At 37.6% G+C, this 14,121-nt stretch overlaps 1 protein-coding gene across 1 annotated transcript in view; it reads right to left on the bottom strand.

The window, feature by feature from the left end:
* Positions 1-9,947, bottom strand: part of LOC134314259 (gamma-aminobutyric acid receptor subunit pi) — a 58,060-nt gene extending 48,113 nt beyond the window's left edge. The window contains exon 1 of the mRNA XM_062994817.1: positions 9,865-9,947. The gene's annotated coding sequence lies outside the window, so the exon portion shown is untranslated. The remainder of the gene's footprint in view (positions 1-9,864) is intronic.
* Between the last annotated feature and the right edge of the window lie 4,174 nt (positions 9,948-14,121).

A 14,121-nucleotide genomic window follows, 5' to 3' on the forward strand; every position in this document is an offset into this window, starting at 1 on the left:
AGCACAGACTGACCTAAAGGATTATGAACTCTATCTTCATTATGCTTTTTATTTTTAATTAAATCTAAATATTCTCTAGGCCACCCATGGAGGATGAGTCTTGTTCCTTTTAAGGCTACTTATGCCTAGTTCACACTACACGATTTTTGCCCTGATTTTCGCTCGCCAACTGGTCAGCGTTAGATTTGCCGGCTCGGGAGCAACTCGGCGTTCGCTCTGCGATCGAAACTCAGCTCTCAATTGCTATGTGTGAACTACCCAACAACTCGATCTGAGTGACTGAAGAAATATATCTAGCTTGTCAAATATCTGGATCTGAGTCGCCCAACTGGCAATGAGTGCTATGTCGAACAACCAATGAGAACACAAGATACGGTTTTATACAGTATTTCTGACCATATCGTTCTCTACAAAACACCAATGTTACATTGCAAAAAATATTTATTAACCTCCAAATCACTACAGAACAATCCATGCTGCTCGCGTAGCCAAATCCACTCAGATTCATTTATTTTTTCTCCGTGATTTTATGCTGCACATCAGCGGACAAACTTTGATCGCTCACTACTTGTTGACGTACATTTTTGGACGTGGTATCATTAAACCCCTCGTCACTTCTCGCGTGTGTTTTCATGACAGAACGTAGTTTGGGATACCAGAGAAGCTCGCCTGCAATTCCAGTTGGTGATAGATCGTGTGGTGTGAAACGCCCTATTGCCGATCAGTCATGTAGTGTGAAAGCCACACTGACTTGAAAGACTCTTGATTACAATAGATCCAGTTGTGTAGTATGAACTGTACAGCCACCTGACGACCTGGAAAGTCGTGTAGTGTGAACTTGGCATTACTTGTCACTGTCACCACTGGCTTGATTTTTGGTCATGAAATCTATAAAGTTGCTTAAAACTGGCATGCGTACACTAATAGTGGGCAATGGTAAGAAAACCCATTTCCACACCACTCACTTTTACACCCTCACTGTACACTGCCAGCTGTTGGAAATGAATAAAAATTATATTACAATTTAATCAACAGCATTAATTGAACAATGGCGTTTTAGCTGGTTAACAGGCAGATTTGAAGAAATCAGTTTATATTCCAGTACCAAAAAAATCAATAATACAATCTCCATCATATCACACGCCAGTAAAATTATGTTAAAGATTATTTAATGCAGACTAGAGCTCTGCATTGTAAGAGAACTTCCAGATGTGTAAACATGATCTAAAAAAGACAGAGAAACAAAGACATCACAGATCTGCACTCGTTTACAGAAAATAACAAGAAATTCATATAGCAGCACATACTACAACAAAGATTTCAACAGTGTTGACCACACAAAATTATGGAACTTTCTCAGAAAAATGGGCATACAAAGCATCTCATAAGCATCTCATTTCTTCTGATAAGAAATCTCTACAATGATCAACAAGTCACAGACATGACAAAAAAGACAAACAGGCTGCATTCAATCACTGTTCCTGTTCAACCTGTGCGCCAAACATATAATGAGAGAGGCAAGACCGGAGGAAGATAATACAGGATTCAGGATTGATAGAAGAAAGATCAATAATTCTTGAGGTTCGGATGACACAAAACTCACAGCAATAAATCTGAGGACCTGAAGGCCTCTTATAAGGAAAGTAAATATAACCGAGTGCAAACATGGAACCTCAGCTTATTATGAAGAACAGAGAAGTATTGACACAAATTTTACTATTGATGGAGAAGGTATCGAAGTGGTGGACAGCTTGTGCCTACTTGGATCAACTTTTAACAGCAAAGGACTGGCACTTTGCAGAACAACAATTAAGAAATTGGAAAAGATTGTCATATGTAATAATTCGTCTTACCAAACAAAGATCAGAATTGTCCAGACTATGTTATTCACTGTGTTTTTTTATGAGGCAAAATCTGGACAGTAAAAAGCAGGACAGAAAGAACGCCAATGCTGACTAGGGATGTAATGATATACTCTACCCATGATGCAATGCGGTTATGATACTGGGTTCACGATACGATTTTTTGAACAAAATTAAATTGAAGACAAATTATGACAAAGTTTCCTTTTATTATTTCTCTTTAAAAAAATAATGAAATAAATCCCACATTAAATAAATAAATGAATAATACAAATAAAGAAAGTATCCTCACATAAATAAATTTGGCTGGAAAATTCCGAACCTGGCAACCCTGTCACGTCAACGTCAACCAGGCGAGGTGAATAGCACCAGTGCCCTCTGCTGTTTAAAGTGAATATCGATTCATTATACATGTAAACCAATTTGAATCGTTACACATGTAAATTGATTTTCAACTGTCTTCTGGTGCATCGTTACATTCCTAATGCTGACCCTCGACAAAATCAAACCTAACCTCTCAATAAAAGCCCAGATAACCAAACTAAAGCTCTCTTATATTGTACACATTATAAGAGCACCATAATTAAAAAGACAGTTCTGCTTGGGAAAGTTAATAATAATAATAATAATAAGTTACACTTATATAGCGCCTTTCACAAAAACCCAAGGTCGCTTTACAAACAAAAATAACAAAAATAACAATCACACCAAAATAGCAGGGGAGGAAGGGGAAAAGTGCAGAGAAAAGTTTTTAGTAAAGTTTTAAATTTGGATAGAGGAATAGTAGAACGTAGCGAGGATGGAAGAGAGTTCCAAAGCACAGGGGTAGCAACACTGAAAGATTGGCCACCCATGGTGCTCAGTCTGAACCTGGGAACCACTAGGAGACCGGCATCGGATGACCTTAAGTTACGGGAGGGATTGTAAAATTTTAGGAGGTCTGAAAGATAACGGGGACCCAAACCATGGAGTGCCTTATAGGTGAGAAGTAAAATTTTGTACTGTATGCGCATGGTAATGGGCAGCCAGTGAAGCTGCTCCAGGACTGGGGTGATGTGATCAAACTTCTTTGTATGGGTTAAGATCCGTGCAGCAGAATTCTGGACTATTTGCAAGGGGTATATTGATTTAGAGGGAAGCCCATGGAGCAAAGAATTGCAATAGTCCAGCCGAGAAGTCACAAAGGCATGGACCAGCGTCTCAGCTGCCGTAGAGGACAGTAGAGGGCGGATACGAGCGATGTTGCGGAGATGCAAGAATGCAGACCTGGATAAAGATTTTATGTGCGGTTCAAAACACAGAAGGGGATCGAACAGAACACCGAGATTGCAGACAGTGTCTGAGGATGTGATTATGATGTCATTGATAGAAAGGACAGAGTTAGAGAGAGAGTGGACAGTGGACTTTGTACCAGTAATTAGAAACTCTGTTTTCTGAGCATTCAGTAAAAGAAAATTTGCCCGAAGCCAGGAGTTTAGTTGATTAAGACACCTAGTTAGGTGAGCGGGAGGAAAAGGATCTGTCGGTTTGAAACTGAGATAAACCTGAGTGTCATCAGCGTAACAATGAAAATTTAACTTGTACCTGCGAAAAATGTTACCGAGTGGGAGGATATAGATAATGAAGAGGAGGGTACCAAGGACGGACCCCTGAGGGACACCTTGCTTGATGGACACTGTATCTGATACATAATTCCTGATTGCGATAAACTGATGCCTGTCAGTCAGATACGAATTAAACCAGGATAGTACAGTCCCTGAGAGACCAATCTCAGTGAGCTGAGTTAGAAGAAGGCTATGGTTGACTGTATCAAAGGCAGCAGTAAGGTCCATGAAAGGAGGTCATTTAGGACACACAGAAGAGCAGTCAGGTACATAACCAGAGGAGAGTGAAAGATTGACTACGTGACAGATAGGTTCTGATAGGACAGAGACACAGCATTGAAGAAGATGGGTGGGGACAGGGTCAAGTCGAGAGGATGAGGACTTCGAGCTTGTTATGATTTTGACAATATTGGCTGAATCAGTCAGAGAGAAGGTTGAGAGTGAAAATGATGGGGAAAAAGAGGAAGAGAGGGACCAGTGGTGGTCAGCAGGAGAATTCAGCCAGTAATTCAGACGGAGGGCGTAGGAGCCTAGAGGGTTAGAGTTAAGGGCAAAAGAGGAAAAAAAGACAGCCAGCAACAGGATGAATGGATAAAATTAGAGGACTAACGAACAAACTATTAAGAAGCCTGAAGACCCAAACATTCACTTACTCACTTTTTAAGCCGCTTATCCTAATCAAGGTTGTGGAGGGTGCTGAAGCCTATGACAGCTCTCAATGGGCGCAAGACACACAGAAACACCCTGGACATAATGGAGTGCCAGTCCATTGCATGGAAGACACACAAACACATTCACACCTTCGAACCCAGGATCTTCTTGCTGTGAGGTGAAAGTGCCACCACCAAGGCACCGTCTTGCCCCAAGACCCAAACAGAAGACATTATATTCTTCTGTTAATCAGAATTGACTTGATGGCGCTAAATAATAATAATCTTTAATCTCTGCTTAATCTGCACTAGCATTATGAAAGGTTTTCCTAGTTGCAACAATGCATCTCTGTAAGTCTTAGGATAAACTGAAAACTTTGAATTAATTTTAGTGTTTTAAGTAATTTCAAGACTGGCAAGTTCACATTTAAGTTCCCTCTCTCTAAAATATAAAAGTGTGGAAACTTTTAGAAGATCCCTCGTATTTTGTAAATATAAACAATCTTAGTTTTTTTTTTTTTACTGCTGTTACATCAGCTTTTCTATTAATTACATTTTTCAATCATTTAAGAATTGATTATACTAATTTTTGCAGTTTTGCAAGTGCTTATACTTATACTACAGCTGTTCAACATTTTGTAGTCACCAGTGTCTAGTTCTCCCCATTATGGTGCACCACACATTTTCATTAACAGACAGATCAGGACTGCAGACAGGCCAGTTATGCACAGGTACTCTGTCTCTACGAAGCCTTGCTTTCACACAAATGCATGTCTCCAAAGGTGTTGGCACTGGTGCTCCCCCATACCTTAACAAATTTTGCCATTTGCACCTTTAGCTAACATTTGTTGTTGAAATGTTTTTTTTGAACTGACTATTTTGAACTCATTTTAATGGGACATAATAAGCTTGTCAGTTATCAGTTAACCATTTACTAATAATGGTCAGTTACTGGTTAAAAGAAAGAGGCTATTTTATACACACTCCTGATACCTTCACCTGTTTCTAAAGACTGTAACTTAAATATTCAATAAACTTTTCACTCTTATTTTGCCTCTATCAGAAGTTTTACTGAGTGTGTTAAAGACATCAAACTGCAAAAAAAATGTTGGTCAGTGAAAACAGTGGAAATATTTTCTTTAAACTTTTGTCAGCTAAATCAAGGTTCAAGAGATGTCCCAAGAGCTCCTGAGTCTTATTTATTTGACTGTTTCCACCTTCATACATTCAGGTCACTCACTCAAATTCCGAGGTTAAGTCCAGTGCACACCAGGAAACAAGTCAGTGAACACACTTCACATTTCAAACAAACTACTAAAAGAAATTAAATTGAATGAACTGCTTTGTTGCAAGGACATCATGCTCAGGTTGGCATGGACTCCACAGCTACTGATAATCCATGCTAACCAAGCATAATTTCACAATATTTCAAAGACTATCTTGTGATGTTACTGAATGCCAAATTTTCTCTGCCTTCAAGTGCCAAGTATAAATACTTAATGTTGAGTAGTTAAGGTGACTGTAAAGGAAATGATTCAATGATTGGTCTTCTTTGGTCATTGGTCTTCAAGTCACTGTTGCAAAACATCAAATTATTCATTCTGTTTTATCACAGGTTTCTCACAGGTTTATTCTGTTCAGGCTTATAGTAGGGCTTATTTATTGGGCAAAAGGTAGGAAACACCCTGGACAGATCGTCAGTCTATTACTACGCAAACACACATTCAAACCTTGGGAAATTTTAGTATCTCCAATTAACCTGGCTGCAAGTCTTTGGACTGTGGGAGAAAGCCAGAGCTCCCAAAGAAAACCCACATAGACACAGGGAAAAGAAAGGACCCAGACTGCTTCACCTGGGAATCAAACCCAAGACCTGCTGTTATGAGGCGAGAGCACTACCCACCATGCCACAAACCCAAGACCTGCTGTAATGAGGCGAGAGCACTACCCACCATGCCACAAACCCAAGACCTGCTGTTATGAGGCGAGAGCACTACCCACCATGCCACCTCTGTTGCAAAACACTGGCAAAATAAAAGCATTTTCACTAGTGGTCGTAGACTTGCTGTGTTTTTGGGATCATATGCACAGTGCTTTTCTCCACACTGTAAAAAATTATTTGAGCAATAAGTCAAGATAACATCTTTCTTTCATTTACTTTAACTTATCAAAATCATTTTTGTAATTTCAACTAGATTTTACGAGTTTTCAGTGTTTCAACTTAAGTTTTTTAATTAGTTCAATGAAATGAAAATCTGAAGCAGTCAAATGAACTTAAATATGTGAGTTCTGCTCTCTAACAGTGTGTAACTGTGTGAATGTGTCATAGGAGGAGCCCTTTGTTTTGATCAATTAATTTAGCAATATTATGGTCTTTTTCGGTAATATACTAATATTATAGATATTCCAGATGTAGTAATAATTTAACCTAGAGAATTCTAAACGAAACACCTAACGGGCATCTGCAGACACCAGCTAATAACAGGAACTACACCAGGAGGCGGAGGAATACATTTTGAGGGCGGAATGTTGAACGTCACTAGCTACAACCAGGCGGAGGAAAAATGACCGTTACGGACAGTGTTAGTGAGGTGAGTGGGTGCATTAATCATTGAATTTGAAAACTATCTTAAGTGTTGGGTTCATCAGGTGTCTTGTAAAAAATAAATGCCATAAATTGCTCTTATGTTAGTATATTCTTTACAGGATGCCGCTTCTATCAGTTTTGCGTAGTTTTTGTGAAAGATATTAGCTAGGTTGAAAATAATTTGGCAAACCGAGACAGCTAGTTAAACCAAACCGTTAGCTTACACTAAACTCTAGCTGCCTTCCCGCCCTTTTTATTCAAGCCAGTTGCCGTTTAACAAATGCACACATACAGTATATACCGACGTGAGTTTAAAGCAAATAATAATGATAACTCAAAATCCAAATATTTTACATACTACAGATGTAATCGATCATTTATGACTTGTTTGGAGTTTAAATTCTACATCCAGGTCTTAATTTATGTCAGCGAGACTAGTCAACATGGTTTATTTCACAGTATCAGTTTATCTGAATTATAAAAATAAATGAACTTCACCTTAACACCTGCTGTTTAAAATGGCGGGCTGCAGTTTTCAGCTTCACGGTAAAGTTTATTGAGTAGTTTGAGTATATAAATTAAGACCTGGACGTGTGTTGAGAACCTTTTTGGGTACATATTTACAGAGATAATAATAATAATCTTAAAAAGATTTCTTTAGGGGTTCTTTAGTAAATAAATACATTGATTCTATGTAGAGCCATGAAAACTCAAACAACCATTTACATGATTAAATAGTTTTTTGTATGCTCAAATTGCGCTTCAGATTGATGAGAATGTGTTGTGTATGGTTCTATAGCACCAAAAGGGTTCTTCTATTGTTATAAGCTTGAGATCGCAACAATAGCAGAACACTTTTTGGTGCTAATCATACACAACACATTCTGCATCAATCTGAAGAACCTTTCATCATACAAAGAGCCATTTAGGCATGCACATGGTTCTTTATGTGTTCATGGTTCTATATACAACTAATGTCTTTACTAAAGAACCTGTAAAGAACCATCTTTTTAAAAGTGTGGGTGACAATTGATTCCTATTGTTTAACAATCTTAGCCTAGCAGCTCCAGTTTTAACTAAAGAAAAACAATTTGGACTCCAAACATGTCTTGACTGATCTGGGTGAACTCGCTGAACTATTCCTATAATGGTTTGATGTGTGTAGTTTACTTATTTCATTATGTTTGCAGTTCATATGACTTAATCACGGTATCCTATATGTGTTCTGATAATGAATTTTCTGTTTTACAGGTTTTGTTTGAATTAATTGAAGTTTCTAACAGTTCTCCAGTCCCATGTGGAATTTGCACAACATGTGAAGAAACACAGAAAAGGAACCAATCTAGTCGCTAAACTTAGCTGTGAGCTTTGTACTTTTTCTACTCCAAGCAACATCAAACAATATGTGGTTCATTTAAAAAGACTTGAGAAATAGAGAAACTGTGAATTACCCCTTTGTGGAGTGCTCTTTTAAATCTAATGTTTCACCCTTTAGATTCTCATGTGGATTATATTGTGTTCAATATTTTGTTGCATTTAAGTAAACCTTCTGCACTCAAACTTTCTCTAGTACACATACACTGATCAGCCATAACATTAAAACTACCTCCTTGTTTCTACACTCACTATTTTATCAGCTCCACTTACCATATAGAAGCACTTTGTAGTTCTACAATTACTGACTGTAGTGCATTTGTCTCTCTGCATGCTTTGTTACCCCCCTTCATGCTGTTATTCAATGATCAGGACCACCACAGAGCAGGTATTATTTAGGTTATTTATGAGAGGATCTGACACAGCAGCACTGCTGGAGTTTTTAAACACCTCACTGTCACTGCTGGACTGAGAATAGTCCACCAACCAAATATATCCAGCCGACAGCGCCCCGTGGGCAGCACCCTGTAACCACTGATGAAGGTCTAGAAGATGACCAACTCAAACAGCAACAATAGATGAGCGATCGTCTCTGACTTTACATCTACAAGGTGGACCAACTAGGTAGGAGTGTCTAATAGAGTGGACAGTGAGTGGACACGGTATTTAAAAACTCCAGCAGCGCTGCTGTGTCTGATCCACTCATACCAGCACAACACACACTAACACACCACCACCATGTCAGTGTCACTGCAGTGCTGAGAATGATCCTCCACCTAAATAATACCTGCTCTGTGGGGGGTCCTGACCATTGAAGAACAGGGTGAAAGGGTGATAAAATGGACAGTGAGTGTAGAAACAAGGAGGTGGTTTTAATGTTATGGCTGATCGGTGTATGCATGCATTATTATGTAGTGAGTTGCTCTTGCTGAAATGTGTTTCATATTTAATTAAATTTATCATATTTAATTAAATTTCCTAATGTTTTGGTTTTTTTTAACATGTCACTTGTAATAATTTATTTTTGTACTTTCTTTGTTAACATCTAATTACACTGAAATGTGGTGTTGAATTCAACTGTTCATCCAAAAAAAATTAAAGTGAGTTGTTACCTCAGAAATTGTGTTTGTTGTTATAACTATAATTCACAATTTAAAACTCTAAATAATTTTACATTATCTTAACTTAAAAACTAATGTCAAGACTGATTTTAACTTAAATATGTAGGTTGAAGCCAATGATTAGGACAAGTGAACAAAACTCATAATGCTTTGTCATCTGTATTTTAAACTTGCATTTCTAAGTTGAAACAACAAGCATTACATAGTCATATCAACCTGAAGACCGGAATCCAAAGCAAAACTAGACTTAAAGTAATGAGTTGAAGTAAATAGTAATTATAATTTGATTCTACTTGAAGCTTTAAGGCAGCTTTTTAACTTAAGTTTTTGAGTTGAAGCTGATAAATTTTTTTACAGTATACCAGAATTTTTATACAGTACTTACTATTTGCAGCATTTATGAATGTAAAACGTATTATTATAATTATTACTTGTTTTTTAATCTTTACTTCTATTCAGTGTACGTGTATGTAAAAAAACATTATTCTGCATGTGTTGGCTTTAAATATGGCTAAGCATTGTGTAACAGCGTCAAAATGTTTTACTGTCATTTATTAAAATGTGCGCTTAAACTTCCTTCTGCAAAACACACATTTTTTTGCCAAAATTCTTAAAATCTAAGAAAATACAAAAGCAAGACAAAAGTGATGATTGTTTTTAAATTACCTGTGATGACGTGTGTCCACGAGCATTTTATCAGAAATGTGATTATAACCTGTCAGCCAAAATCAGAGACGCCGAGTTTTCATCTGAAATTCAACAAAAACAGGCGCAATGGTGGTGCGTCTTTTCAGCTCTGCGGGTTGCGCGCAAATACACGCACAGCCTTCCTTCCTCTGCACGCGTTCAGTCTGAGCACCAGCACAACAACACGCAGTCCGCGCGCCGCCTACTTCTCCAAACCGCTCCACACGCGCACCACTGGAAATGTCTCAGTCCACGCGCTTCCTCCACCTCGACATGCACGTGCTCATTGTGCGCACAAATGTATCAGAATAACTGTGCGTAGTCCGCGCCTGCACCGATATAACTGCGCTCAGTGTGCGTGCACAGGTGTGATTGCGCTCAGCCCACGCTTTAGCTCCGCCTTTACATGCACCAGTTTAGTTTGCGCACCAGTATATCTGGTCTCAGCACCAGCTCCGGTATAATTGCGCCATGCAAAAAGCGGTATAACTTGAAACACACCAGCATGAATGTGCTCTGCAAACGCACCAGTATAACTGAGCTTTGCAACCGAACCAGTACAACCGAGCTTTGCAAACGCACCAGTACAACCGAGTTTTGCAAACACACTGGTATAACAAAGCTTTGCAAACGCACCAGTACAACCGAGCTTTGCAAACGCACCAGTACAACCGAGCTTTGCAAACGCACCAGTATAACCGAGCTCTGCAAACGTACCAGTACAAGACGCACCAGTATAACCAAGCTTTGCAAACGCACCAGTATAACCGAGCTCTGCAAACGTACCAGTACAAGACGCACCAGTATAACCAAGCTTTGCAAACGCACCAGTATAACCGAGCTCTGCAAACTCTACACTGTTCCACAACCAGATTCACAGAACTTCAATGTTTTTGTTGCCCATATCCTAAATCAATTGAAGTAAAGGCTAATTGACTTTTTAATTAAAATATATTGTGGAACAACGCGCTTTTTTTAGTTCTGGTGCTGACAATATCTATTCATTCATCCACCTTTGTGCCCACTCGCCCATCTCTGTATGCTTAAAGCCCTGACTGTTATCAAATTTTGTTGGATGTGTTCACCTGAGCTACTTTGCAAAATAGATGTACTGCAGCATAAAATAAAGAAGTTAAAGAGAGAGAACATCTGTCTGAGGCAGTGCATTAGTGCAGGTGAAGGTAAGTCATGTTTTTCAGCAATAAATATTTTGTGCACCATAAAAATTAATGCTGAGATCACAAAAGTTTATATATCTCTTGCAATATACTGACCACCCAAACAACAGATTATCTTTAAAAATAACATTATCTTTGAAAATAACGATACTCTGTCCCTTTAACTCCTGCTTAGGCTCAATCAATGTTGTGACCATAAAAGTATTTCTTTTCTTTTTAAAGATTTTTTTTTCAGTTGCTGATACTATTAAAAAAAACATTCATAGAGTTTAATACCATATTGCAGCCAAGAGAGTTGTACCAAGAGACTGTAAGAAAAGTGCTCTTCCCAAGTGAAAGATTTAATCTGACCAGTCAAACCAGCTGCTGACTCACAATCAGAGCCATAACAGGTAAGTTTATAGTGCCTCACATTAGAATGTTAAAGCAATATGGCACAAGTGAGAGTGGTGATACATTCTTAATAATATGGACTATACCCTGCTAGATGTGAAAATTTTAATGGAACAGTACTTGGGCTGCGAATGATGACGTTTCTCAAAACCATTAGATTGAGGAAGCAACCAATAGCTGATCTGTTGCTGCACAGTTTGTGTTAGTCATTCTCTAGTCCTTCATCAGTGCAAAAACATTTTTATTCATAACTTCAATAGCATTTAAAGTATTCAGCATATTAATAACTTCAATAGCTTTACATTACATACTACAACTCTTATACTGACACTTTTACACTTATTACATAATAAAAACGGATTTTTTTTATTTTTATTACTTCAATAGCGTTTAAAGTATTCAGCATATTAATAACTTCTATAGCTTTTAAAATATGCATCAAAATGCTCCAAAACAAGTTGTATTTTATCAAGTGTAACCCACATTACATACTACAACTCTTATACTGACACTTTTACCATTTATTACATAATAAAAAACAGATTTGTATGAATAACTTCAATAGCATTTAAAGTATTCAGCATGTTAACAACTTCAATAGCTTTTAAAATTATCAGCACATTGCTCCAAAACAAGTTATATTTTATCAAGTGTAACCCACATTACATACTACAACTCTTATACTGACACTTTTACCATTTATTACATATTAAAAAACAGATTTTTATTCATAACTTCAATAGCATTTAAGACTGTAGTATATTATTAGAATTGTATTTGGTGATATATAACTGTAAGTTAGTTAACGGTTAGAAGGTGGCAGTAAATACTTAATAACTATATAAGATAATGTGTGTTGCAAATAAATGTGCAGAGTTAAACGGATTCTCTCTGTGCCTGCAATCTCTTTCATCCAGTATATCACAGAGACAGAGGGATTAACATTGTCTTGGATTAACATTATCTGTAGTTATGTTAAAAGTATGTTAAAGTAACATTTAAAACATTTAAACATGTTTTTGGGTATGTTCTTTAACTGTATTAAATGTCTTGAGAATATTAAGAAAACGGACAAAAAACTGACAAAATAACGTTGAAGGAACGTTCTAATAAAACATTCATACAACCAAAATGGAACGTTAAGGAAACGTTCAGAGGACCTTATTTAAAATGTTCTTAGAACATTCCAAGACAACGTTCCCAGAACGTTAAATTATGGTTGCAAATGAGGTTTGGGTAACGTTCTATGAACCTTTTCATAACTTTAAAAAAAACGTTCTGATAACATCTAGAAAACTGGACAAAATAACATTGAGGGAACATTCCAATGCAACGTTCCCACAACCAAAATGGAACGTTTGGGGTACGTTCTCAGAACATAATTTTGTTAGCTGTGGTATAACCGAACTTTGCAAAGCACCAGTATAACCGAGCTCTGCAAACGCACCAGTATAACCGAACTCTGCAAACGCGCCAGTATAACTGAGCTTTGCAACCGCACCAGTACAAGCGAGCTCTGCAAACGAACCAGTACAACCGAGCTCTGCAAACGCACCAGTATAATCTAGCTCTGCAAACGCACCAGTATAACCGAGCATTGCAAACGCACCAGTATAACTGAGCATTGCAAATGCACCAGTATAACCGAGCTCTGCAAACGCACCAGTATAACCGAGCTCTGCAAACGCACCAGTTTGATTATGCCCTGCAAGGCATCGGCAGGATTGCGACAGTACAACTGCACTCTGCAAACATTTATATTTAGATTTATGCATTTGGCAGGTCTAAGCACCAATGCCCTCGAATTCAAATATATCGTGGGCATAATAGGATGATGAAGAAAACTAAATTTCCTAAAGTAAAAGTACAGACATGGGAAGAACATGCCAAAATTTCACACACAGGTCTTCAGAATAATCAGCTAATCTACAGGGTGCAGCATGAGTTGTCCCTGCTATCAAACATGAATTCAAAAGAGAACGCGTAAATTTCTTTCAGTATGTAATACATTTGTATAACATATATTTGACCCAGTATATTTTCGGAAAACCAACAATAAAATGATATAAATTGAATTTAGAATGAAGTCAGAACCATTGACCCTTTTTGCACACTTTATTGTGTAATGAATTAGCTCATAAAAAGATATAATTGACATTTTTCCCATAAATTGACCGAAAAGACAAAGTAAAAACGTAATTATAGAAAATCTTTTAAACATAAGGCATTCTGACCCTTTAATCAATATTTTGTAGAAGCACCTTTGGCAGCAATTACAGCTGCAAGTCTTCATTGATATGACTCTACAAGCTTTGCACATCTGGATTTAAGCAGTTTATTCCATTTTCATGCATATCCTCTCAAGCTCTGTCAGATTGGACAGTGAGCGTCATCAGACTGTGACTAAAAAGCCCCCCAGAACGATAACTACAAAATTAGATTAGATTAGATTCAACTTTATTGTCATTACACATGTACACGTACAAGAGCAGTAGTATGAACAAGATATACAGGTGAATATATTATTAAATGTACTATAAACATGGTATATAGATGGGAGAGCTATAGACATAGTATACAGATTAAGGTGCTATGAACCTACAGATTAAGGTGCAGATTAAGATGAAGGTGCTATGAACATAATAGACAGATGTATAGGTGGAAA

Source organism: Trichomycterus rosablanca, chromosome 5 (assembly GCF_030014385.1).
Source record: "Trichomycterus rosablanca isolate fTriRos1 chromosome 5, fTriRos1.hap1, whole genome shotgun sequence".
Lineage (NCBI taxonomy): Eukaryota > Metazoa > Chordata > Actinopteri > Siluriformes > Trichomycteridae > Trichomycterus > Trichomycterus rosablanca.